This window comes from Schistocerca cancellata, chromosome 3 (assembly GCF_023864275.1).
Source record: "Schistocerca cancellata isolate TAMUIC-IGC-003103 chromosome 3, iqSchCanc2.1, whole genome shotgun sequence".
NCBI lineage: Eukaryota > Metazoa > Arthropoda > Insecta > Orthoptera > Acrididae > Schistocerca > Schistocerca cancellata.
This window is the reverse complement of record NC_064628.1, coordinates 803304333-803329070: the sequence shown is the minus strand read 5'-3', so window position 1 is coordinate 803329070 and position 24738 is coordinate 803304333. Positions and strand designations below refer to the sequence as shown.

Genomic DNA, 24738 nt, shown 5'->3' with positions numbered 1-24738 from the left:
TGCAGGAGGATCTGCAGCGAATTGACGCATGGTGCAGGGAATGGCAATTGAATCTCAATGTAGACAAGTGTAATGTGCTGCGAATACACAGAAAGATAGATCCTTTATCATTTAGCTACAAAGTAGCAGGTCAGCAACTGGAAGCAGTTAATACCATAAATTATCTGGGGGTACGCATTAGGAGTGATTTAAAATGGAATGATCATATAATGTTGATCGTCGGTAAAGCAGATGCCAGACTGAGATTCATTGGAAGAATCCTAAGGAAATGCAATCCGAAAACAAAGGAAGTAGGTTACAGTACGCTTGTTCGCCCACTGCTTGAATACTGCTCAGCAGTGTGGGATCCGTACCAGATAGGGTTGATAGAAGATATAGAGAAGATCCAACGGAGAGCAGCACGCTTCGTTACAGGATCATTTAGTAATCGCGAAAGCGTTACGGAGATGATAGATAAACTCCAGTGGAAGACTCTGCAGGAGAGACGCTCAGTAGCTCGGTACGGGCTTTTGTTAAAGTTTCGAGAACATACCTTCACCGAAGAGTCAAGCAGTATATTGCTCCCTCCTACGTATATCTCGCGAAGAGACCATGAGGATAAAATCAGAGAGATTAGAGCCCACACAGAGGCATACCGACAATCCTTCTTTCCACGAACAATACGAGACTGGAATAGAAGGGAGAACCGATAGAGGTACTCAAGGTACCCTCCGCCACACACCGTCAGGTGGCTTGCGGAGTATGGATGTAGATGTAGATGTGTAGATCTTGAAGAAACACAATATCAAAAGTGTGTTCTGGCCACATAACAAGATAAGGACGCTCCTTCGAACTGTCAAGGACGATTTGGGGTTAAGGAAACCTGGTGTCTACCATATACCGTGTGAATGTGGGATGTCTTACATCGGTCAAACTTCCAGAACAGTTGAAATAAGATGTAAAGAAAACGAGAGACATACCAGGCTACGACAGTTAACTAATTCAGCAATAGCAGAACATTGTCTAGACCTTGAGCACACCATGGATTATGACAAAACCAGGATCCTGGCTCAGATCCCCCGATTCTGGGCTAATTTCATTAATGAATCGATTGAAAACAAGATGGAGGAGAACTTGATCAACCGGGAAGCAGGATATCAGCTTAGTACTGTGTGGAACCCTGCTTTGGAACTACTCCAGAAATAACGGAAGAAAGTTCCCTCCTCCAAGAATGAACTGCACACGTCCAAGGGCGGAAGTAACGGAACAGAACGGCAACGCGATACCAGGCGGCAGCAAACTCCTTGGAGGATGGCCATCATATGCAGCTCCAATAGCAGCCGGATGCCCCAGGAAGCGCACCTCACAGGCGCATACCGGGTTCAGAACACCAGGAGAATGGCTCGGCCACGAGAGAAACTCGCCGCGGTCGCGGACAGCATAAGGAACTTCAACAGAGCCACGATAGTGCTAGGATCGTGCCTATCGGGCGCTGACCCAATACGGAACGACTTGGGATGTCCGCTACCTCAGAAGAGAGCCGCAACGGGCGCGGACCGAAGGAACGCGCCTAGAGACTGATACCATCGCCAGAAATGGCCACAGTGGGCGCGGACGGCATAGGGAGCGCCACACACCGCCCATGCATAAATATGGGACTAGGACAGCTCGTCAACCAATCTCAGGGAACACCTGATGAAGACGCCGAGTTGTTGTTGTTGTTGTTGTTGTTGTTGTGGTCTTCAGTCCTGAGATTGGTTTGATGCAGCTCTCCATGCTACCCTATCCTGTGCAAGCTTCTTCATCTCCCAGTACTTATTGCAACCTACATCCTTCTGAATCTGCTTAGTGTATTCATCTATTGGTCTCCCTCTACGATTTTTACCCTCCACGCTGCCCTCCAATGCTAAATTTGTGATCCCTTGATGCCTCAGAACATGTCCTACCAACCGGTTCTTTCTTCTTATCATGTTGTGCCACAAACTCCTCTCCTCCCCAATTCTATTCAACACCTCCTCATTAGTTATGTGATCTACCCATCTAATCTTCAGCATTCTTATGTAGCACCACATTTCGAAAGCTTCTATTCTCTTCTTGACCAAACTATTTATCGTCCACGTTTCACTTCCATACATGGCTACACTCCATACCAATACTTTCAGAAACGACTTCCTGACACTTAAATCTATACTCGATGTTAACAAATTTCTCCTCTTCAGAAACGCTTTCCTTGCCATTGCCAGTCTACATTTTATATCTTCTCTACTTCGACCATTATCCTTTACTACTTTAAGTGTCTCATTTCCTAATCCAATTCCCTCAGCATCACCCGACTTAATTCGACTACATTCCATTATCCTCGTTTGGTTTTGTTGATGCTCATCTTATATCCTCCTTTCAAGACACTGTCCATTCCGTTCCACTGCTCGTCCAGGTCCTTTGCTGTCTCTGACAAAATTACAATGTCATCGGTGAACCTCAAAGTTTTTGTTTCTTGTCCATGGATTTCAATACCTACTCCGAATTTTTCTTTTGTTTCCTTTACTGCTTGCTCAATATACAGATTGAATAGCATCGGGGAGAGGCTACAACCCTGTCTCACTCCCTTCCCAACCACTGCTTCCCTTTCATGCCCCTCGACTCTTATAACTGCCATCTGGTTTCTGTCCAAATTGTAAATAGCCTTTCGCTCCCTGTATTTTACCCCTGCCACCTTTAGAATTTGAAAGAGAGTATTCCAGTCAACATTGTCGAAAGCTTTCTCTAAGTCTACAAATGCTATAAACGTAGGTTTGCCTTTCCTTAATCTATTTTCTAAGATAAGTCGTAGGGTCAGTATTGCCTCACGTATTCCAACATTTCTATGGAATCCAAACTGATCTTCCCCGAGGTCGGCTTCTACCAGTTTTTCCATTCGTTTGTAAAGAATTCGTGTTAGTATTTTGCAGCCGTGACTTATTAAACTGGTAGTTCGGTAATTTTCACATCTGTCAACACCTGCTTTCTTTGGGATTGGAATTATTATATTCTTCTTGAAGTCTGAGGGTATTTCGCCTGTCTCATACATCTTGCTCACCAGATGGTAGAGTTTTGTCAGGACTGACGAGTTACTGTGGTGTCACCGCCAGACACCACACTTGCTAGGTGGTAGCCTTTAAATCGGCCGCGGTCCGTTAGTATACGTAGGACACGCGTGTCGCCACTACCAGTGATTGCAGACCGAGCGCCGCCACACGGCAGGTCTAGTCTAGAGAGACTCCCTGGCACTCGCCCCAGTTGTACAGCCGACTTTGCTAGCGATGGTTCACTGCCTACATACGCTCTCATTTGCAGAGACGACAGTTTAGCATAGCCTTCAGCTATGTCATTTGCTTCGACCTAGCAAGGCGCCATATTCAGTTACTATGTCTTCTGAACAGATAATATTGTGACTCATGTACCGTCATTAATGCATTAAAGTTAAGTATCAAACTAATTCCGTCCGCTTTCTGAATTCTAATTCCTTGTCATGTTCCAGACCTCACGTCAGTATAGTCCTCTCCTCACGCCAGCGTGCGTGAACTAAAACGCGTGCATTTCGGCCTTCTCTAGTAACACGGTGTTGGCTCTTCAGCCAACACAACAGTTACGACGTCGAAATATCGTGTTGGGAAGACGTGGACCACCGGCAGGACACCCGATTCTAGAAGATGGTTTGTATGTTGTCCGCCAACAGATAGCGAGTGGCGTAGCTACCAGAGCGGCATCTGCGTCTACCTTTTAATAGGGAATGCTCTCAGCCAGATGGCTGAGTGTGGTGCAAAGGTGTGAAGCAAGCAGGAAGCCATGCCATGGAGACGCACTCATTGTGACCTCCAGAGTAGCAGGATGGTCCTTTCGGAGAACTGTCACACAAGTTGGATGTGCTGCGTCAGATGTGCAAAGATGCTGGTACCACTGACCATCTGGACATTATCACAACCGTAGACGAGGTTCTGGACGTCTACGTAGCACAGACGCTCGCCAGGATTATCCTTTGTAACAGCAGCAGTAGCAGATCGTACAGCCACCACAGCACAGATAAGTCGTGTGAACAAAAATTGTTGCGGACAGGTATTATTAGCAGCAGGACCAGGCATGCACACCTCTAGCCCATCTTCCGCTTACGCCACAGCCGCGATGTGCACAGATCGACTGGTGCCGTCTGAGGGTCACTTGGAAGACAGAATGGCGCGTCGTGGTCTTCAGGGATGAAAACAGGTTCTGCCTGTAACGCCGCTTCCTTTGGATGCAAAATTGAAAATATAAAATAGTACCCAAAACCCAATGAAAGCCCCAAAATCCAAGATCCAAATTTCAAGTCCCACTGGAATAGCATCATTTGAATAGAAGAAAATATATAGAAAAGAAATCCAGTATAAAGTGACTTAATGTTTTGAAAAGAGAAAGAAAAGATATAGAATCCGTTAGTTTCAAATTAAAATAATAGTATATCGCAAAGTAGTGTCCTTATAGATCACGGAATAGAACGAGTGAACTCAAAGAATACTCCTTGTGAGTACTCACTGAGGACACTGCATAATACAGAAGAAAAAAGTCATACATTGTTAATGTGCTGCTAGCGCTTGCTGGATCAGGTCGTATCTCAACGTGTGCTCTTGTACGTAGGCGCGACGAGATTGTTTTTTGTGCATTTTGGGAAATTTGCGCTCTTCTAGGAATCATTAAACTTGAAATAGGTAGATCAGCAACCTTGAGTATATCATTACGTAAAGCCAAGAGAGGAAAAGACCAGAACTTGTCTTAATTGATTATGATACAGGGAAGACTGAACTTTGTCCCAAAAGTAATAGGCTGTTAGCAATTCACCGACATAGGAAGTGAACATTGGTACTGAATTAAAAAAATGGTTCAAATGGCTCTGAGCACTATGGGACTTAACATCTGAGGTCATCAGTCCCCTAGAACTTAGAACTACTTAAACCTAACTAACCTAAGGACATCACACACATCCATGTCCGAAGCAGGATTCGAACCTGCGACCGTAGCGGTCGCGCGGTTCCAAACTGAAGCGCCTAGAGTCGCTCGACCATTCCGGCCGGCCGGTATTGAATTGTGAGAAAGTACTGAAGTTTCGTTAAAGTAGCAAATGAAATCTGGATCTTGTTACAAACTCTTTGACTGAAAATTGCGTAACTAATTCCACCCAGCTTAGGGAAAAGTTACTTCCTTAATACAATAATAGGACGTGAATAGTATAGAATAAACCAGCATAAAGTCGATTTACTGTGTGACATTTCTTTCAACTCATTTAATATTGTGTGTTTATGAATTATTTGTGCGACTACATAGATCAAGTAACAGAGCGCAGCATGCATAAATATTCTTTGCCGCGTTAGAAAGTTATTGTATCGATTCAAACTATTAAGCTTACGTAAACTGAAAACCTTAGGGGAGAAACTATTACCATACAGGGACTCTCGCCACAATTAGTACAAGGATAGCTGTGTTCGTACACGTCGGGGAGCATATAATTATTAGAAGTGGTCGGTATCATTGATACGCACTCGGCGTGAATACAGTGCAGCAGGACAGATTTTTTTATGTTATGTTCTTCATAAGACAATATATGAGTGTTTCTACGTATCTGTAGTGTGTCGTGACCATATGTCAATGAATGGAGCTACAGTGAATTTATGAAATCGGTTCAATCATTTGTAATAGCCCTATATATATATATATATATATATATATATATATATATATATATATATATATATATATATATACTACCGCTAGTTGGTCGGAGCACGAATTTCATTAACGAACATTTCCAATATATATTAAGAAGAGCATTTACATGCCTGGACGGAAGTAGCTGTCGTCTGTGCGTACGACGTAGACCTGATGAACGCTGTCTCGTGCATTTGTCCATGACGTCCCCCCCTCCCCTCCCCTCCCCCCCCTGGGTCTTATGATCTGTGGCGCGATAAGCTCCAACTACCGTTTGCCTTTGATGTTTCTGGAGGGACGCTAAGCAGCGCTCGGTACGTGCAGAATATTGTTAGGACCGTTCCTTTGCCGTTCTTGAAACAGGTACGTGATGTGTTGCTCTAACAGGATAATGCTCGACCACACACTGCCCGTGAAACTCAACGTCCTCTGCAAGACGTGCAACGCCTTCCCTGGCTAGCATGATCTCTGGATCTGTCTCCAATCGAGCACGTGTGGGGTATGATGGGACGAGAAGTTACTCGCGGCGCTCGTCAGCCAACAACTCTTACAGGTCGAGCAGGCGTAGAATAACGTTTCCCAGGACAGTATTCGCCATCTGTACGATCAACTGGATCACAGAGTTAGCACCTGCATTGCCGCCAGTAGAGGCTACACCACGTACTAACAGGGTTGTTCCACCATGAGTCGATCGCTGGTACCTCAGAACTGCTTCAAAAATGGTTCAAATGGCTCTGAGCACTATGCGACTTAACATCTGAGGTCATCAGTCCCCTAGAACTTAGAACTACTTAAACCTAACTAACCTAAGGACATCACACACATCCATGCCCGAGGCAGATTTCGAACCTGCGACCGTAGCAGTCGCGCGGTTCCGGACTGAAGCGCCTAGAACCGCACGGCCACCGCGACCGGAAGAACTGCTTCGCTATTGATCTGTAAATGTAATCATTTCATGTATTGTATATGATGTGTTGGCAAATGTGCCAACACCTTGTAGATAGAGGAGGCCGAAATGCACGCTATCTAACGCAGACGGGCGTGAAGTCTGGAACAGGATACGTAATTAATGCTATACTGAAAAGTACGTAGCTGAGGTTATACTTAACTTTTATTCCATCATTGTGGTACATCGCTATTGGTAATACAAGTGAGACTCTCTCCAGATATGGTTAATGGCGCCTTGCTAGGTCGTAGCCATGGACTTAGCTGAAGGCTATTCTAACTGTCTCTCGGCAAATGAGAGAAAGGCTTCGTCAGTGTAGTCGCTAGCAAAGTCGTCGTACAACTGGGGCGAGTGCTAGTACGTCTCTCTAGACCTGCCGTGTGGTGGCGCTAGGTCTGCGATTACTGACAGTGGCGACACGCGGGTCCGACATGTACTAATGGACCGCGGGCGATTTAAAGCTACCACCTAGCAAGTGTGGTGTCTGGCGGTGACACCACAGTATATGCACTGTTGCAACAAGGAATTCTGACTAAATTGGTAACTTCTAAACAGGTGTAATAATTTTTATCCGGCAGTGTACCAGGGGATTCGTGTAAAACTGCCGCATTTTTATAGTCTTAAATAACGACAATACTTGGAATAAGTTCAGTCGTTGGGCTAAGGGTAGTTGTGGGAATGCCACATTTCTCTCTGAGCAGATGTTTGAGCTCCAGCCGTCCTTTTGGAGCGACGCTTACCACTGACAGCTTGTAAGAGGTCCATGACTAAGGAATTAATTGCTAGCGCACTCGAGCAGATGTAATTTCGGTGGATTGCTCACGCGCTGCCTACGATATGTAAGCTACAATAGAATCGCAGACCAGAGAGCAGTGTCGGCAGCAGTAGTAGTAGTAGTAGCAGCAGCAGCTTGCAGTCGGGCGGTTGGGTCAGGTCGCTCGTAGAGAGCAGTTGTCGAGTTGTGAAGCTCACAGAGAGCACTTGTGTGCTGGAATTCGGACTATGCAATCCAGTAGTGGTATTTCGTAGCTCGAGAAGAGCAGTAGAGTTATGGAATTACCAAGGCCGGTCGTGGAGAGCGATGGCGGTGCCTGAGCGATATAGTATAAGTTAGAAGCAAAAATTATCGTTCTTTATTGCCACGCGTATATATTAATTGCTACAACTGATTTTTGTACTATTATTATATCAAAGTCCCATGTAAATGTTTTGAAAAATCTTTCAATAATAATCTTTCTTATAAAGATAACTTTTGACAGTCATTCATCTGAATTTCTCCTATCCATAATCATGCCGATTATCGTAAAGAAAATCAGTTGTTTTTCATACATAACAAAATCTAACGGCCAGCATTGCACTGGGCTGTGCCAGAAAAATTTCTTACGGGAGCAGATATATACGCGTTATCCGGCGACATTATTGAGGTAAGAATTTCCAGTTTATTCAGAATGATTTTTCAGGGCCATGACGCAGCACTGCTGACGTCCAGATTTACCAGTTTAGTCACAGTCAGTTAATTATTGAAAGGTTACATTACGAGATTTCTTTTGAAAGGTTATATATGAGTCATATTTTTCTTGGGAAGTTACGGAATTTACCTGTTGGGAGGTTACAAGCTTCTATTGTTCTTTTCCCTGGTAACGTAAATTTATAATTTTTTGTTTATGACAGTAGTATCTAGACCATATTGTTGTTGATAAAAGTCAAATAATTTATGAGCAAATACAAACACAAAATAAAAGAAGTAAAGAAATGTAATTTACTGTTCGTGACAATGGTTCAATGTATTAGTTGCTTGTAATTTGTAACTTTCGTCCATAATATTTACATTTCCCTGTTGCTGAAGAGAAGTTTAATGAGCAATACGAATATGAAATACAGAGAAATAAATAAATGCGAAATGCATAGGTGTTCGATTCTGACCTGGTATATCACTAAGGCCACAGTAACGTCTAACTGTATTTTGAGATTTTAATTGCACTTCTTGCTTCATGTAAGCACATCAGGCCGTAGTAATAACGGGTAAATCACAATTCAAGGCGACAATGAGAAACGTGTCTGTAGTTTCAGATTAAAACTGAAGGAACTGCAAAAAGGTGGGAATTTAAGAAGATGGGACCTTTATAAACTGAAAGAACCAGAGGTTGTACAGAGTTTCAGGGAGAACATAAGGGAACAATTAACAGGAACGGGGGAAAGAAATACAGTAGAAGAAGAATGTTTAGCTTTGAGGAATGAAATAGTGAAGGCAGCAGAGGATCAAGTAGGTAAAAAGACGAGGGCTAGTAGAAATCCTTGGGTAAGAGAAGAAATACTGAATTTAATTGAGGAAAGGAGAAAATACAAAAATGCAGCAGGTGAAGCAGGCAAAAAGGAATACAAACGTCTCAAAAATGAGATCGACAGGAAGTGCAAAATGGCTAAGCAGGGATGGCTATAGGACAAATATAAGGATGTAGAGACTTATCTCATGAGGGATAAGATAGATACTGCCTACAGGGAAATTAAAGAGACCTTTGGAGAAAAGAGAACCACTTGCATGAATATCAAGAGCTCAGATGGAAACCAAGTTCTAAGCAATGAAGGGAAAGCAGAAAGATGGAAGGAATCCATAGAGCGTCTATACAGGGGCGATGTTCTTGAGGACAATAATATGGAAATCGAAGAGGAGGTATATGAAGATGAAATGGGAGATATGATACAGGGTGAAGAGTTTGACAGAGCACTAAAAGACCTAAGTCGAAACAAGGCCCGGGAGTAGACAACATTCCAATAGAACTACTGACAGCCTTGGGAGAGCCAGTCCTAACAAAACTCTGCCATCTGGTGAGATGTATGAGACAGGCGAAATTCCCTCAGACTTCAAGAAGAATATAATAATTCCAATTCCAAAGAACGCAGGTGCTGACAGATGTGAAAATTACCGAACTATCAGTTTAATAAGTCACAGCTGCAAAATACTAACACGAATTCCTTACAGACGAATGGAAAAACTGGTAGAAGCCGACCTCGGGGTAGATCAGTTTGGATTCCGTAGAAATGTTGGAACACGTGAGGCAATACTGTCCTTACGACTTATCTTAGAAGAAAGATTAAGAAAAGGCAAACCTATGTTTCTAGCATTTGTAGACTTAGACAATCTTGGCTGAAACACTCTCTTTCAAATTCTGAAGGTGGCAGGGGTAAAATAGAGGGAGCGAAATGCTATTTACAATTTGTACAGAAAGCAGATGGCAGTTATAAGAGTCGAGGGGCATGAAAGGGAAGCAGTGGTTGGCAAGGGAGTGAGACAGGGTTGTAGCCTCTCCCCGATGCTATTCAATCTGTATATTGAGCAAGCAGTAAAGGAAACAAAAGAAAAGTTCGGAGAAGGAATTAAAATCCATGGAGAAGAAATAAAAACTTTGAGGTTCGCCGATGACAGTGTATTCTGTCAGAGGCAGCAAAGGACTTGGAAGAGCAGTTGAACGGAATGGACAGTGTCTTGAAAGGAGGGTATAAGATGAACATCAACAAAAGCAAAACGAGGATAATGGAATGTAGTCGAATTAAGTCGGGTGATGCTGAGGGAATTAGATTAGGAAATGAGACACTTAAAGTAGTAAAGGAGATTTGCTATTTGGGGAGCAAAATAACTGATGATGGTCGAAGTAGAGAAGATATAAAATGTAGACTGGCAATGGCAAGGAAAGCGTTTCTGAAGAAGAGAAATTTGTTAATATCGAGTATTGATTTAAGTGTCAGGAAGTCGTTTCTGAAAGTATTTGTGTGGAGTGTATCCATGTATGGGAGTGAAACATGGACGATAAATAGTTTAGACAAGAAGAGAATAGAAGCTTTCGAAATGTGATGCTACAGAAGAATGCTGAAGATTAGATGGGTAGATCAAATAACTAATGAGGAGGTATTGAATAGAATTGGGGAGAAGAGGAGCTTGTGGCACAACTTGACTAGAAGGAGGGATCGGTTGGTAGGACATGTTCTGAGGCATCAAGGGATCAGCAATTTAGTACTGGAGGGCAGCGTCGAGGGTAAAAATCGTAGAGGGAGACCAAGAGATGAATACACTAAACAGATTCAGAAGGATGTAGGCTGCAGTAGGTACTGGGAGATGAAGCAGCTTGCACAGGATAGAGTAGCATGGAGAGCTGCATCAAACCAGTCTCAAGACTGAAGACCATAACAACAACAGTTTCAGAAAGTATATTCGTCTATAAAAGTCAACTCGTACGACAAGCAGGAATAATGGACTACCACAGTGGTCACAGTTATTATCTATGACACTGCTATATAAAATTATTCAGTGAAGAAGTGCTTTAAAACAATTGAAATGATATTTGTAATACGATATTAAGATAAGGGAGTCTCTTATTCGTGATTAATAAGTTAGGGTTATAAAATATGGTATGAAGCTCGGCATTCGCCATGCCTTTTTGTCTGTGAACGTTAAAAGTATCTTTTATGTTAAATTCTTCCGTAAATAGTAAGTTGTAGCGCAAAATGGGTATGCAGTGTCGGAAGTCGATGAAAAACCTTTCTAAAGATACCTCACTTTCATCCCTGTACGATTAATGTGTCTTGAGAAAAAGGGATGTTGACTTGAGAAATAATATATGGGATACATCACCGTTTGTGAAAATTGCAACTTCAAGAAGAAGACACATGTTTTGCCACTACGCGTTTCGATGGTTCACACTATCATCTTTAGGAGGAGAATTGTTTAGTTACATAGCTGACGTTAGCGAAGAGAACAGAAGCCATTCCACAACAGCACACCAAGTGCAAGGCAGGTTGTGTTCCGGTTTTTGTTGTATAATTACATCGTATTTTTAGAGAAGGCACTGTTGTAGTTAAGGCACTGTTACTGTTAAAAAACCTGGATCTGTGACAGTAAAGTGTACTGCATACTGCTACTTGTTGCATATGCTCTCCACTGTACGTTATGTTTACACTATCACTTCAGAGATGCTATAGATGCCAGAGGTAGCTTGCTTACACTGAGTATAAAGATGCAGTTGCTGGAACTTAGCTACGCGTTAGTGTACATAACAGTTCAATTATTTTATCAAATGTTTATATACATAAATATGCTTTTCTTTTATTGAAAAAATATATAAGTGGGGTGCAACAGAATATGGACTTATTATTATATTAGATTGTTACATATACATAAATATTATTTTCTTGTATTTTAAAAAATATGATGGGCAGTAGTAGAACATGCAAATGTGCACAATTCAGTCATTATTAACTGCTTGTATATAAAACAAGGTTCAATCCCGCGTCCGGCCATCCTGATTTAGGTTTTCCGTGATTTCCCTAAATCACTCCAGGCAAATGCCGGGATGGTTCCTCTGAAAGGGCACGGCCGACTTCCTTCCCAATCCTTCCCTAATCCGGTGAGACCGATGACCACGCTGTCTGGTCTCCTTCCTCAAACCAACCAACCAACATGTATATAAAACAGATCACAACGGATCATACATATATAGTGTAGGTTGAACTTAATTGGAAATGAATGGAAGAGGTTAAATAAATTGGCTGTGCATTGTTCCACCTCACCATACTTTTTTTTAAACACAAGAAAAACGTACGCCTTTAAACGAGTGTAAATATCTAATACAATAATTGAATTGTGTAATAGTGGATATTTCTCCTGCAGTCCCTTCATATTTTTTTTTAAAATAAACGAAAAACATATTTATGTCTATAACAATTTAATATAATAGCTGAATTGTGATGCACAACAACGGATAGCCAAGTTCCAGCGATTACACCTTTCAATTACCTTTACACACTTTGCAAGCAAGAATATCTCTAACATCTATGACATCTCTGAAGTGACAATGTAAACATAATGTACAGTGAAGAGCATACACAACTAGTAGCAGTATGCAGCCTTCTTTCGACTCTACTTCCATTGTAAGCACATTCCACTCTTAGAAATTCGTGTTTTTTGACAATAACAGTGACTCCTTTGAAAACACAATTTTATCACCAGCAAAAAACGCAACATAACTTGCCTTGCACTTGGTCTGCTGCTGTGGAAAGTCATCCGTGCCTTCACTAACGTGAACTGTCTAGCTAAACAACTCTCCACCTACATACGATGGTGTGAACCATCGAAACATGTAGTGGGAAAATAAATAAATGACTGACGCAGAAATGATTTATATTTATCAATAGTAAGAGTCTTCATGATGTAGTCCTTTATGGACGAAATATTCAGGAGACATGTGATTAAAATGAAATTTAATCTACCAATTAGGGACATGACAATACACAAATGCACATTCACTCTGAGAATTTGGTATGGTTTGCAGTCGCGTGTGCTACAATCAGAGCCTCTATACGTCGTGGCACGCTGTCAAAGAGGGCTAAAAATTCGGCAAATATAAACTTTCAAAGCCAACACTTTCTCATTAGAGTGGAGAAAAATAAACTGTCGCGTAAACGAAGGTTCAACATAACAATACAAGTTTGATCATGCTCTGCTCGACGAAAACTGAACAAAACGAAATGTAGCGTAGCAGACAACATCGCTTTCTACGATACTGCAGATGTAAAATAACGAACTGCCACATGGAAATTAGGAGTCAGTCCCTTGATAACCTTTTGTGCTAGTTTTAACGTCTGCAGGTAGCCATCATTGCATTCTTCACATCATGGCGATACAAAATAACTTTGAAGCCTCTGTGTCACACAAAAAATCACATAAAAAATCTGAAGTTCGATAGATCTGTATAGCGTCTCTAAATACACTCCTGGAAATGGAAAAAAGAACACATTGACACTGGTGTGTCAGACCCACCATACTTGCTCCGGACACTGCGAGAGGGCTGTACAAGCAATGATCACACACACGGCACAGCGGACACACCAGGAACCGCGGTGTTGGCCGTCGAATGGCGCTAGCTGCGCAGCATTTGTGCACCGCCGCCGTCAGTGTCAGCCAGTTTGCCGTGGCATACGGAGCTCCATCGCAGTCTTTAACACTGGTAGCATGCCGCGACAGCGTGAACGTGAACCGTATGTGCAGTTGACGGACTTTGAGCGAGGGCGTATAGTGGGCATGCGGGAGGCCGGGTGGACGTACCGCCGAATTGCTCAACACGTGGGGCGTGAGGTCTCCACAGTACATCGATGTTGTCGCCAGTGGTCGGCGGAAGGTGCACGTGCCCGTCGACCTGGGACCGGACCGCAGCGACGCACGGATGCACGCCAAGACCGTAGGATCCTACGCAGTGCCGTAGGGGACCGCACCGCCACTTCCCAGCAAATTAGGGACACTGATGTTCCTGGGGTATCGGCGAGGACCATTCGCAACCGTCTCCATGAAGCTGGGCTACGGTCCCGCACACCGTTAGGCCGTCTTCCGCTCACGCCCCAACATCGTGCAGCCCGCCTCCAGTGGTGTCGCGACAGGCGTGAATGGAGGGACGAATGGAGACGTGTCGTCTTCAGCGATGAGAGTCGCTTCTGCCTTGGTGCCAATGATGGTCGTATGCGTGTTTGGTGCCGTGCAGGTGAGCGACACAATCAGGACTGCATACGACCGAGGCACACAGGGCCAACACCCGGCATCATGGTGTGGGGAGCGATCTCCTACACTGGCCGTACACCACTGATGATCGTCGAGGGGACACTGAATAGTGCACGGTACATCCAAACCGTCATCGAACCCATCGTTCTACCATTCCTAGACCGGCAAGGGAACTTGCTGTTCCAACAGGACAATGCACGTCCGCATGTATCCCGTGCCACCCAACGTGCTCTAGAAGGTGTAAATCAACTACCCTGGCCAGCAAGATCTCCGGATCTGTCCCCCATTGAGCATGTTTGGGACTGGATGAAGCGTCGTCTCACGCGGTCTGCGCGTACAGCACGAACGCTGGTCCAACTGAGGCGCCAGGTGGAAATGGCATGGCAAGCCGTTCCGCAGGACTACATCCAGCATCTCTACGATCGTCTCCATGGGAGAATAGCAGCCTGCATTGCTGCGAAAGGTGGATATACACTGTACTAGTGCCGACATTGTGCATGCTCTGTTGCCTGTGTCTATGTGCCTGTGGTTCTGTCAGTGTGATCATGTGATGTATCTGACCCCAGGAATGTGTCAATAAAGTTTCCCCTTCCTGGGACAATGAATTCACGGTGTTCTTATTTCAATTTCCAGGAGTGTACATCAAAAATTGTTCTTAATTTCAGACTGAGGTGACAAAAGTCACGGAATACCTCCCAATATTGTGTCGGCCATCCTTTTACCTTGTGTAGTGCAGCAACGTGGCGGCGACTCAACAAATCGTTGGGTGTTCCTTGCAGAAATACTGAGTCATACTGCCTCTATAGCTCTCCATAACTGCGAAAATGTGACCGGTGCACGATTTTGTGGACCAACTGAAATCTCGATTATGGCCCACAAAAGTACGATGGGATTCATGTCCAGGCGACCTGGATGCCCAAATTAATCGCTCGGACTATCCAGAATGTTCTTCACACCAATCGCGAACAATTGCGGTCTGGTGACATTGTTGTTTGCAAACATGAAGTCCATGAATGAAAATGATCACCAAGAAACTGAACATAACGATTTACAGTCAATGATCGGTACAGGTCGACCAGAGGACCCTGTCCATTCCACACCACTATGGAGATCGACAGCGAGAAACAGAGGAGGAGGAGATGGACAGAAAGAGAGGGAGGACGAGACGGACTGAGAGAGGGAGATGAGGTGATAGACAGAGAGAGAGAGGAAGTAAGAGAAGTTGGTCAGATAATGGGTGGAGTAGCGGATGAGCGAGACAAGGAGAGATGGGTAGAGGGAGGGGGAGGAGAAGATGGACTAACGGAATTGGAACAAATACATACTTGGGCAAAGCTATTTATCCATAAATGTGGGTCTAGTCTCTTACTGTACTTCATATGGCTTAGGAAGTAGTATAGGAAGTAGTATTTGATTCGTAACTACCTTCTTACATCTGAGTTCCGGACTTGGTCCTATTTTGCAATCCACAGTGCCGCGTATTGATGATAAACAGCTGGACTGCACTGCATGAGCTTCGCAGGGAGATTATCAAAGGGGCGATACGGCGGTAGGATCTGTACCGTAAACAGCGGACCCTGGCGTGGTCGGGCAGCCAAATTGTTATTAACTGCGAACTCCCGATTGATAGTTAATTAAAATGGGGGTAGCAGTTCTCTCTCAGCCCACTCTCTTCTTTCTCCACCCTCAGTCCCCTGTCTCCTCTCCCTAATCCAACCCCCCCCCCTCCCCCTCAGCTTTTTCCCAACAGAGATCCATACCCAGCGAAGGAACCAATATAAATCACCAGGAGCTTTAAAATTAATTTCCTGGTCCGTTCCCGAGACAAGACAAGCGGAAGGGTTTAATCGGGGTGAGCAGTGAGGATCTCGCCAGCGCTTCTCCCTCCCTCGGTAATCAACGACAGATATTAATGGAGTGTTCTGCGGCTTGTTTAAACAACTGCAATTTCTTAGGTGACAGCCGCGTTCCAGCCAGAGGCTACTCGATTGCCACGTCAGGTGTACTGCTTAAAATATCTCGGTTAGCGCGGAATTGGTCTCAGGTGAAAATTAACTTGCAGCAATCTTCCCGAGCTCTGAAGCTAAACGCTCTTGTCAACACTTTATTTTGCGTGGGACAACAGCCATCAAAATTTTTCCTTTCTTGGACATGAAAATTACGCGCCGTATTTTAGTATATTTAAAACGTACGTCTAATTAGGTGATTGAGTGCCTGCAGAAATTAAATGTAAAGTATGCAACATTTTCGCACACGGATCACATGATAATATTGACTTGTGAGATGCTGAAATAAGACTCAATAGTTAGTGCACCAAGTACTTCTGAAAAAATACCTGTAAGAATTTGACACTCGTTACCACCTCTGCGTTTCTTATATCCTTAAAAATAGTGCTTGGTTCTTGCACTCGCCGGCCGAAGTGGCCGTGCGGTTCTAGGCGCTACAGTCTGGAGCCGAGCGACCGCTACGGTCGCAGGTTAGAATCCTGCCTCGGGCATGGATGTGTGTGATGTCCTTATGTTAGTTAGGTTTAATTGGTTCTAAGTTCTAGGCGACTGATGACCTCAGAAGTTAAGTCGCATAGTGCTCAGAGCCATTTTTTTCTTGCACTCGCTGGATGTTCCTTCTGCGATATTTCAGAAAGACTTGGCAGGAATGTAGCCATTGTACGTGGTTGCTAGCAGCGGTGGTCACGAGAATGCACGGTCGCAAGAAGACCGGCCTCTGGACGGCCATATGAAGATGGTATCTGATCTTCATATAGTTAAGGCTAACCTGCCAGTGATCTTCTGTGCAGATGCACATGCATTGCCCAAACTCTTACGGGACTCGATAAGATTGTCTGCTGAGAGTAATGAGTGTAATGGGCAGGGCCACTACGGATGTAGTGTGTGGACATTAAGTTGGGAATGTGGGGCTCACGGGAAGCGTGCAAGGGATGAATCCCTGCTGTTGCACAATCCTCTGTGCCCTCGATGGCTCAGATGGATAGAGCATCTGCTGCCATGTAACCAGAAGATCCCGGGTTGGAGTCCCGGTCGGGACACACATTTTCAACTGTCCCCGTTAATGTATATGAACGCCTGTCGGCAGCTTAGGGTCTTGATTTAATTATCATTTCATTCTGGACGGCCACTTGGTGCTACCGAGAGGGAAGAGCATCGTGTTCGGTGTATGGCTCTGGCGTATCGCACTACATTTGCAGCAGCAATTTGAGCAGCAGTTGGCACCACAGTGAGACAACGAACCGTTACAAATCGGTTACTTCAAGGACAGCTACGAGCCAGACTCCCTGTAGCGTGCATTCCACTGACCCCAAACAACCGCCAATTTGCAACTTCAGCGAGGTCAGGTTAAAAGCTCATTGGAGGGCAGGGTGGAAGTCTGTTGTGTTTTCTGATTAACACTGGTTCTGCCTCGGTGCCAGTGATGGCCGTGTGTTGGTTAGGAGGAAGCCAGTTGAGAGACTGCTACCAATCTGTCTGCTGAGGGACTGCTACCAATCTGTATGCTGTTGTACCTACACCGGGAGTTATGGGGGGGGGGGGGGGGAGATTAGTGTTTAACGTCCCGTCGACAACGAGGTCATTAGAGACGGAGCGCAAGCTCGGGTGAGGGAAGGATGGGGAAGGAAATCGGCCGTGCCCTTTCAAAGGAACCATCCCGGCATTTGCCTGAAGCGATTTAGGGGAGTTATGGTCTGGGGAGCGATTTCGTATGACAGCACGAGCACTCTCGTGGTTTTCCCATGCACCCTGGCTGCACAATTTGTACGTCAGCTTGGCGATGAGACCTGTCGTCCTTCCATTCACGAATAGCATTCCAGGGCGTGTTTTCCAACAGGATAACGCTCTCCCACATACCGCTGATGAAACCCTGCTTGCATGAGATGGCGCACTCATTGAAGTCTGTTAAATGGAAACTAAACCTTTAGATGTATGTGAATATTATGCCACAAACCGCACTTTTCTACCTATCCCCGTTTTTGAAATATGCGTGGTCAAAATTTAAAAGATCATTTTGGAACATCCTGTACATCTACATACAGACTCTGCTGCAAGTTTACAGTGCGTGGTGAGGGTATTTCGAACTGTACATTCCTGGCTAATCGTCCCTATGCTAACCAGAGTACATAAAATTAGTGAGAAACAGTTTAGATCACAATTGTTATTTTATTTACAATGAACGGTTCCGGCGTAGTCTTAGGCCATCTTCAGAATAGCACTGTGAACGACAGAAATCGTGCTGGTTGTACACTAGAATTTTTTCAGTTTTATTAATCGACCATACGATCTTTTATCATTCTATTTTATATGCTGACGTAAATTCTCGACAACTAACGGCTTATGGGCTTCCAAGTAAATTGTTTTTTGTCAAAAAATAGTTCTGTATTAAATAATATGACCAGAATTCTAGTTCTATTGTACAACTAAACGCTTTCCAGATTTGTTGTATAACCAAACGCTATTTTATAACCAGATTTTATAAGTTGACGTAATTTCGTCACAAACAGCAGTTTATTGACAAAGTGCTATTGTTCTTTTGTAAAGCAAGTGTGTATTACAAATATGGATCGCTTTTGCTGGCAACTTATAGAAAAAATTGTACTGGCGCCACATCAGAAGACACCATCCTGATTATCTTCGACAGCTCCTGTCGATCTCAGTCGTTATGGTAATACATTGCGTCGATGATATACATTTTTGATATTTGCTTGCCATCTTACTACGAAATCTCCATGTCAGTGGCGTCCGTAGACACACTATGTGACCAAAAGTATCCGGACACCTTGTTGAAAATGACTTACAAGTTGGTGGCGCCCTCCATCGGTAATGCTGGAATTCAATATGCTGTTGGCCCACCCTTAGCCTCGATGACAGCTTCCACTCTCGCAGGTATACGTTCAGACAGGTGCTGGAAGGTTTCTTGGGGAATTGCAGCCCATTCTTCCCAGAGTGCTGCACTGATGAGAGGTATCGATGTCGGTCGGCGAGGCCTGGCACGAAGTAGGCATTCCAAAACATCAAAAAGGTGTTCTACAGGATTCAGGGTAGGACTCTGTGCAGGCCAGTCCATTACAGGGATGTTATTGTCGTGTAACCACTCCGCCACAGGCCGTGCGTTATGAACCCGTGCTCGATCGCGTTAAAAGATGCAGTCGCCATCCCCGAATTGTTCTTCAACAGTGGGAAGCAAGAAGGTGCTTAAAGCATCAATGTAGGCCTGTGCTGTGATAGTGCCACGCAAAACAACAAGGGTGCAAGCCCCATCCATGGAAAACACGACCAAACCATTACACCACTGCCTCCGAGTTTTACTGTTGGCACTGCACACGCTGGCACATGACGTTCATCGGGCGTTCGCCATACCCTCACCTTGCCTTTGATCGTCACACTGAGTACCGTGATTCGTGACTCAACACAACGTTTTCCCGCTGTTCATGTTCAATAGTCCAATGTTTACGCTCCTTACACCAAGCGAGGCGTTGTTTGGCGTTTACGGCGTGAAGTGTGGCTTACTAGCAGCCGCTCAACCATGAAATCCAAGTTTTCTCAACTCCTGCCTAACTGTGATAGTACTTGCAGTGGATCCTGATATACACTCCTGGAAATTGAAATAAGAACACCGTGAATTCATTGTCCCAGGAAGGGGAAACTTTATTGACACATTCCTGGGGTCAGATACATCACATGATCACACTGACAGAACCACAGGCACATAGACACAGGCAACAGAGTATGCACAATGTCGGCACTAGTACAGTGTATATCCACCTTTCGCAGCAATGCAGGCTGCTATTCTCCCATGGAAACGATCGTAGAGATGCTGGATGTAGTCCTGTGGAACGGCTTGCCATGCCATTTCCACCTGGCGCCTCAGTTGGACCAGCGTTCGTGCTGGACGTGCAGACCGCGTGAGACGACGCTTCATCCAGTCCCAAACATGCTCAATAGGGGACAGATCCGGAGATCTTGCTGGCCGGGGTAGTTGACTTACACCTTCTAGAGCACGTTGGGTGGAACGGGATACATGCGGACGTGCATTGTCCTGTTGGAACAGCAAGTTCCCTTGCCGGTCTAGGAATGGTAGAACGATGGGTTCGATGACGGTTTGGATGTACCGTGCACTATTCAGTGTCCCCTCGACGATCACCAGTGGTGTTCGGCCAGTGTAGCAGATCGCTCCCCACACCATGATGCCGGGTGTTGGCCCTGTGTGCCTCGGTCGTATGCAGTCCTGATTGTGGCGCTCACCTGCACGGCGCCAAACACGCATACGACCATCATTGGCACCAAGGCAGAAGCGACTCTCATCGCTGAAGACGACACGTCTCCATTCGTCCCTCCATTCACGCCTGTCGCGACACCACTGGAGGCGGGCTGCACGATGTTGGGGCGTGAGCGGAAGACGGCCTAACGGTGTGCGGGACCGTAGCCCAGCTTCATGGAGACGGTTGCGAATGGTCCTCGCCGATACCCCAGGAGCAACAGTGTCCCTAATTTGCTGGGAAGTGGCGGTGCGGTCCCCTACGGCACTGCGTAGGATCCTACGGTCTTGGCGTGCATCCGTGCGTCGCTGCGGTCCGGTCCCAGGTCGACGGGCACGTGCACCTTCCGCCGACCACTGGCGACAACATCGATGTACTGTGGAGACCTCACGCCCCACGTGTTGAGCAATTCGGCGGTACGTCTACCCGGCCTCCCGCATGCCCACTATACGCCCTCGCTCAAAGTCCGTCAACTGCACATACGGTTCACGTCCACGCTGTCGCGGCATGCTACCAGTGTTAAAGACTGCGATGGAGCTCCGTATGCCACGGCAAACTGGCTGACACTGACGGCGGCGGTGCACAAATGCTGCGCAGCTAGCGCCATTCGACGGCCAACACCGCGGTTCCTGGTGTGTCCGCTGTGCCGTGTGTGTGATCATTGCTTGTACAGCCCTCTCGCAGTGTCCGGAGCAAGTATGGTGGGTCTGACACACCGGTGTCAATGTGTTCTTTTTTCCATTTCCAGGAGTGTAGTTTGGAATTCCTGTGTGATGGCCTGGATAGATGTCTGCCTATTACACATTACGACCCTCTTCAACTGTCCGCGGTCTCTGTCAGTCAACAGACGAGGTCAGCCCGTGCGCTTTTGTTCTGTATGTGTCCCTTCATATTTCCAACTGGGTTCAGGTCGAGACTTTGGGCACGCCAATCCATATGAAGAAGGTTACTGTCCACTAACCATTGCCTTACAGATGCTGCTTCATAAAAGGTTGCATTATCATACTGATACCTACAATGATCGCCTCCAAACTCTTCTGTACGCGGTACACAACGCCTGTAAAACGTGTTAGTGGTAGCACACTGGACTCGCATTCGGAAGGACGACGGTTCAATCCCGCGTCCGGCCATCCTGATTTAGGTTTCCCGTGATTTCCCTAAATCGCTCCAGGCAAATGCTGGGATGGTTCCTTTGAAAGGGCACGGCCGACTTCCTTCCCCATCCTTCCCTAATCCGATGAGACCGATGACCTCGCTGTTTGGTCTCTTCCCCCAAACAAACCAACCTAAAACGTGGTATCGTGTTGAAGATGCATGGGCAGCTGTACCAGTACACGCCATCCAAGCTCTGTTTGACTCAATGTCCAGGCGTATCAGGCCGTTATTACAGCCACAGGTGGTTGTTCTGGGTAGTGATTTCTCAGGATCTATGCACCCCAATTGCGCGAAAATGTAACCACATGTCAGTTCTAGTATGATATATTTGTCCAATGACTACCCGTTTATCATCTGCATTTCTTCTTGGTGTAGCAGTTTTAATGGCCAGTAGTGTATGTGTGCGGTACTGCATTTACATCGGGCCATTCATTTAAGGTTCTTAACTTTCTTTTGGTATAGGTGCAGTGGAGAGCCGCCTGTCGCTACCTATAAGGCAGAGGACCTCCGTACTGCCTACACGGATCAGTAAATGGTGAAGAAATGCCCGCCCCTTGCGCTAAGGCTGTTGACATCGTGGAGGCAGTAACGAGACTGGGGTCTTAGCAGAAGGTGCAGTTCAGGGCGCCTCCGGAGGGCCATCGTCCCGAATGGTGGCTTCGCGCTGCACGTCAGACGTCGACCGTCAGGCTTTTACGGCGAGCTTTTATAAAAAGGATTGTCTCGTGTGCCACTTACTACCTCTATTTTCGCTTTATACTCCGCCGAAGGTCCCAGAAAGCGCACTTAACGACTTTTTGTTTCCTCTGAGCGGCTCCGAGAGGCATCTGTGAGCTACTTCGCAACCTGTTGCTAGCGCCGGCCGCGACCGCTTCGCTCGGCGGGCTTAACTTCTCCCCGCCAGGCGGCGCCCGAGCGACCCCGTGCAGCCTTTTACGACCGCCGGGCGAGCAGCCGGTGAAACCCAAACACTCAGCAGTGTACGCTCCGCAGGGGGGAAACGTAGTGCGGCCGACATCAAGTGTTACTGCAAAGCCAACCGTGTACGGGTGCAATCGAGAAAGTAACTTTTCCACATTCACGCTGCTTGGACTCATATCAGCCGTAAGTTGTATCCAGGATAATCTGCTTCCGTAGCTCAATGGTCAGATTAATGGCGGCCTTTGGGTACTATATCAGCCAAGGAATGTTGTTTAAGATCAAATACAAGACTTTAACTCTCCCACACCATTCTGGAGGACTTAACCTCACATATGTGCGGAACAAGGCTCTAGCTGAAACTTCCTGGCAGATTAAAACTGTGTGCCCGACCGAGACTCGAACTCGGGACCTCTGCCTTTCGCGGGCAAGTGTTGTACCATCTGAGCTACCGAAGCACGACTCACGCCCGGTCCTCACAGCTTTACTTCTGCCAGTATCTCATCCCCCAGGCTGTGGCTAAGCCATGTCTCCGCAGTATCCTTTCTTTCAGGAGTGCTAGTTCTGCAAGGTTCGCAGGAGAGCTTCTGTACAGTCTGGAAGGTAGGAGACGAGATACTGGCAGAAGTAAAGCTGTGAGGACCGGGCGTGAGTCGTGCTTCGGTAGCTCAGATGGTAGAGCACTTGCCCGCGAAAGGCAAAGGTCCCGAGTTCGAGTCTCGGTCGGGCACACAGTTTTAATCTTCCAGGAAGTTTCATATCAGCGCACACTCCGCTGCAGAGTGAAAATCTCATTCAAGGCTCTAGCTCTATAACTGCGAGCGACGCTACGAACTAGGAACCAACGGCAACAGGATGTGCTTCTTCCCCCGTCCTTTGAACCGCCGGTGGCGGTAGGCACAATATCGCCCTCTTTTTCTCACGTCGCGCGATTCTTTGTTGATTTTAATTATGTTCAGTTGCAAATACCTTCTACAAGAATCCCCACTACCCGTGAGATGTATCGATACTTGCGGCGTCATCATGGCAACAATGTTGTCGAACTTAAATACCCAACGCGAGACTGGCGACTGATTTGGCGAGCTGTCCATACGCCTCTTCTCATCACAGCAGCGCGATCTTCACGGTATACATTAATCAACCGCAAGACAGTCAACCGCCAACGATTGTACGACATTCGCATGGTAGATTCCCCGCTCTGCCTTATATGTGGCATGCAGGACACCGACGAACATTCTCTGCAGTGCGGTGAGGCAAAGGATGTTTGGCGGCTGACGCAACGCGTCATGGCACTTCTCCGACGCACCGACGAATCCACGATCACGACGGACGCTTTATTTTTCCCTGACGCTGTCTTTTTCCCCCTCACAAAAAACATCGGCAATCCGCTGGATTGGAGGACACGCATCGCACTACTTGCGGACCTTGATATCGGGCATGGACTACTGGCATTATCTACTAGAACAACACGAAATCATCCGACGCCACTCTAAATAAAAAACGCATTTTGGGAACTTTCTAGGCAGCATGTTTCATGACGCCCCGAAGCAGTGGGGAGTCCCAGGTTTACGTTGTTTCGAGGGATAGGATTTTACTCCCAGTGAAGTGACGAGGATGTCACTTCGGCCCTATATTTCTTTCCTTTCTTTTTCATGTATGATTTTTCTTTTGGGATATAAAAATTAAATGAATAAATAAAAAAATAAAATTGTTAATAATAAAAAAGAAGAATTACATACATGTACAATGTTTTCTTCGACAAAGTGAAGGACCCAGGATCGATTCCCGGTGCTGACATGGATTTTTTTCTTGGTGAGAGGACTGATACGGAGTGTACTCAGCCTTGTGAGGCCAACTGAGTAGCTACTCAACCGATTAGTAAAGCTTCCAACGTCAAGAAACCCAACAACGACCTGGAGAGCAATATGCTGACCATTCGGGAGGACGACGGTTCAATCTCGCGTCCGGCCATCCTGATTTAGGTTTTCCGTGATTTCCCTAAATCGCTCCAGGCAAATTCCGGGATGGTTCCTTTGAAAGGGCACGGCCGACTTCCTTCCCTGTCCTTCGCTAATCCGATGAGACCGATGACCTCGTTGTTTGGTCTCTTCCCCCAAACAATCCAATATGCTGACCACTTGCCCCTCTGCCTCTAGTGACGGTATAGGATGACGCGGCGGACGGTCGGGCTCCATTGGCCGTGTAGCGCCAGAACGC

General features: G+C 45.9%; 1 protein-coding gene across 1 annotated transcript in view; it reads right to left on the bottom strand.

The window, feature by feature from the left end:
• Positions 1-24738, bottom strand: part of LOC126176584 (disintegrin and metalloproteinase domain-containing protein 22) — a 1067821-nt gene that overhangs the window by 255308 nt on the left and 787775 nt on the right. The gene's annotated exons all lie outside the window — the stretch shown is intronic.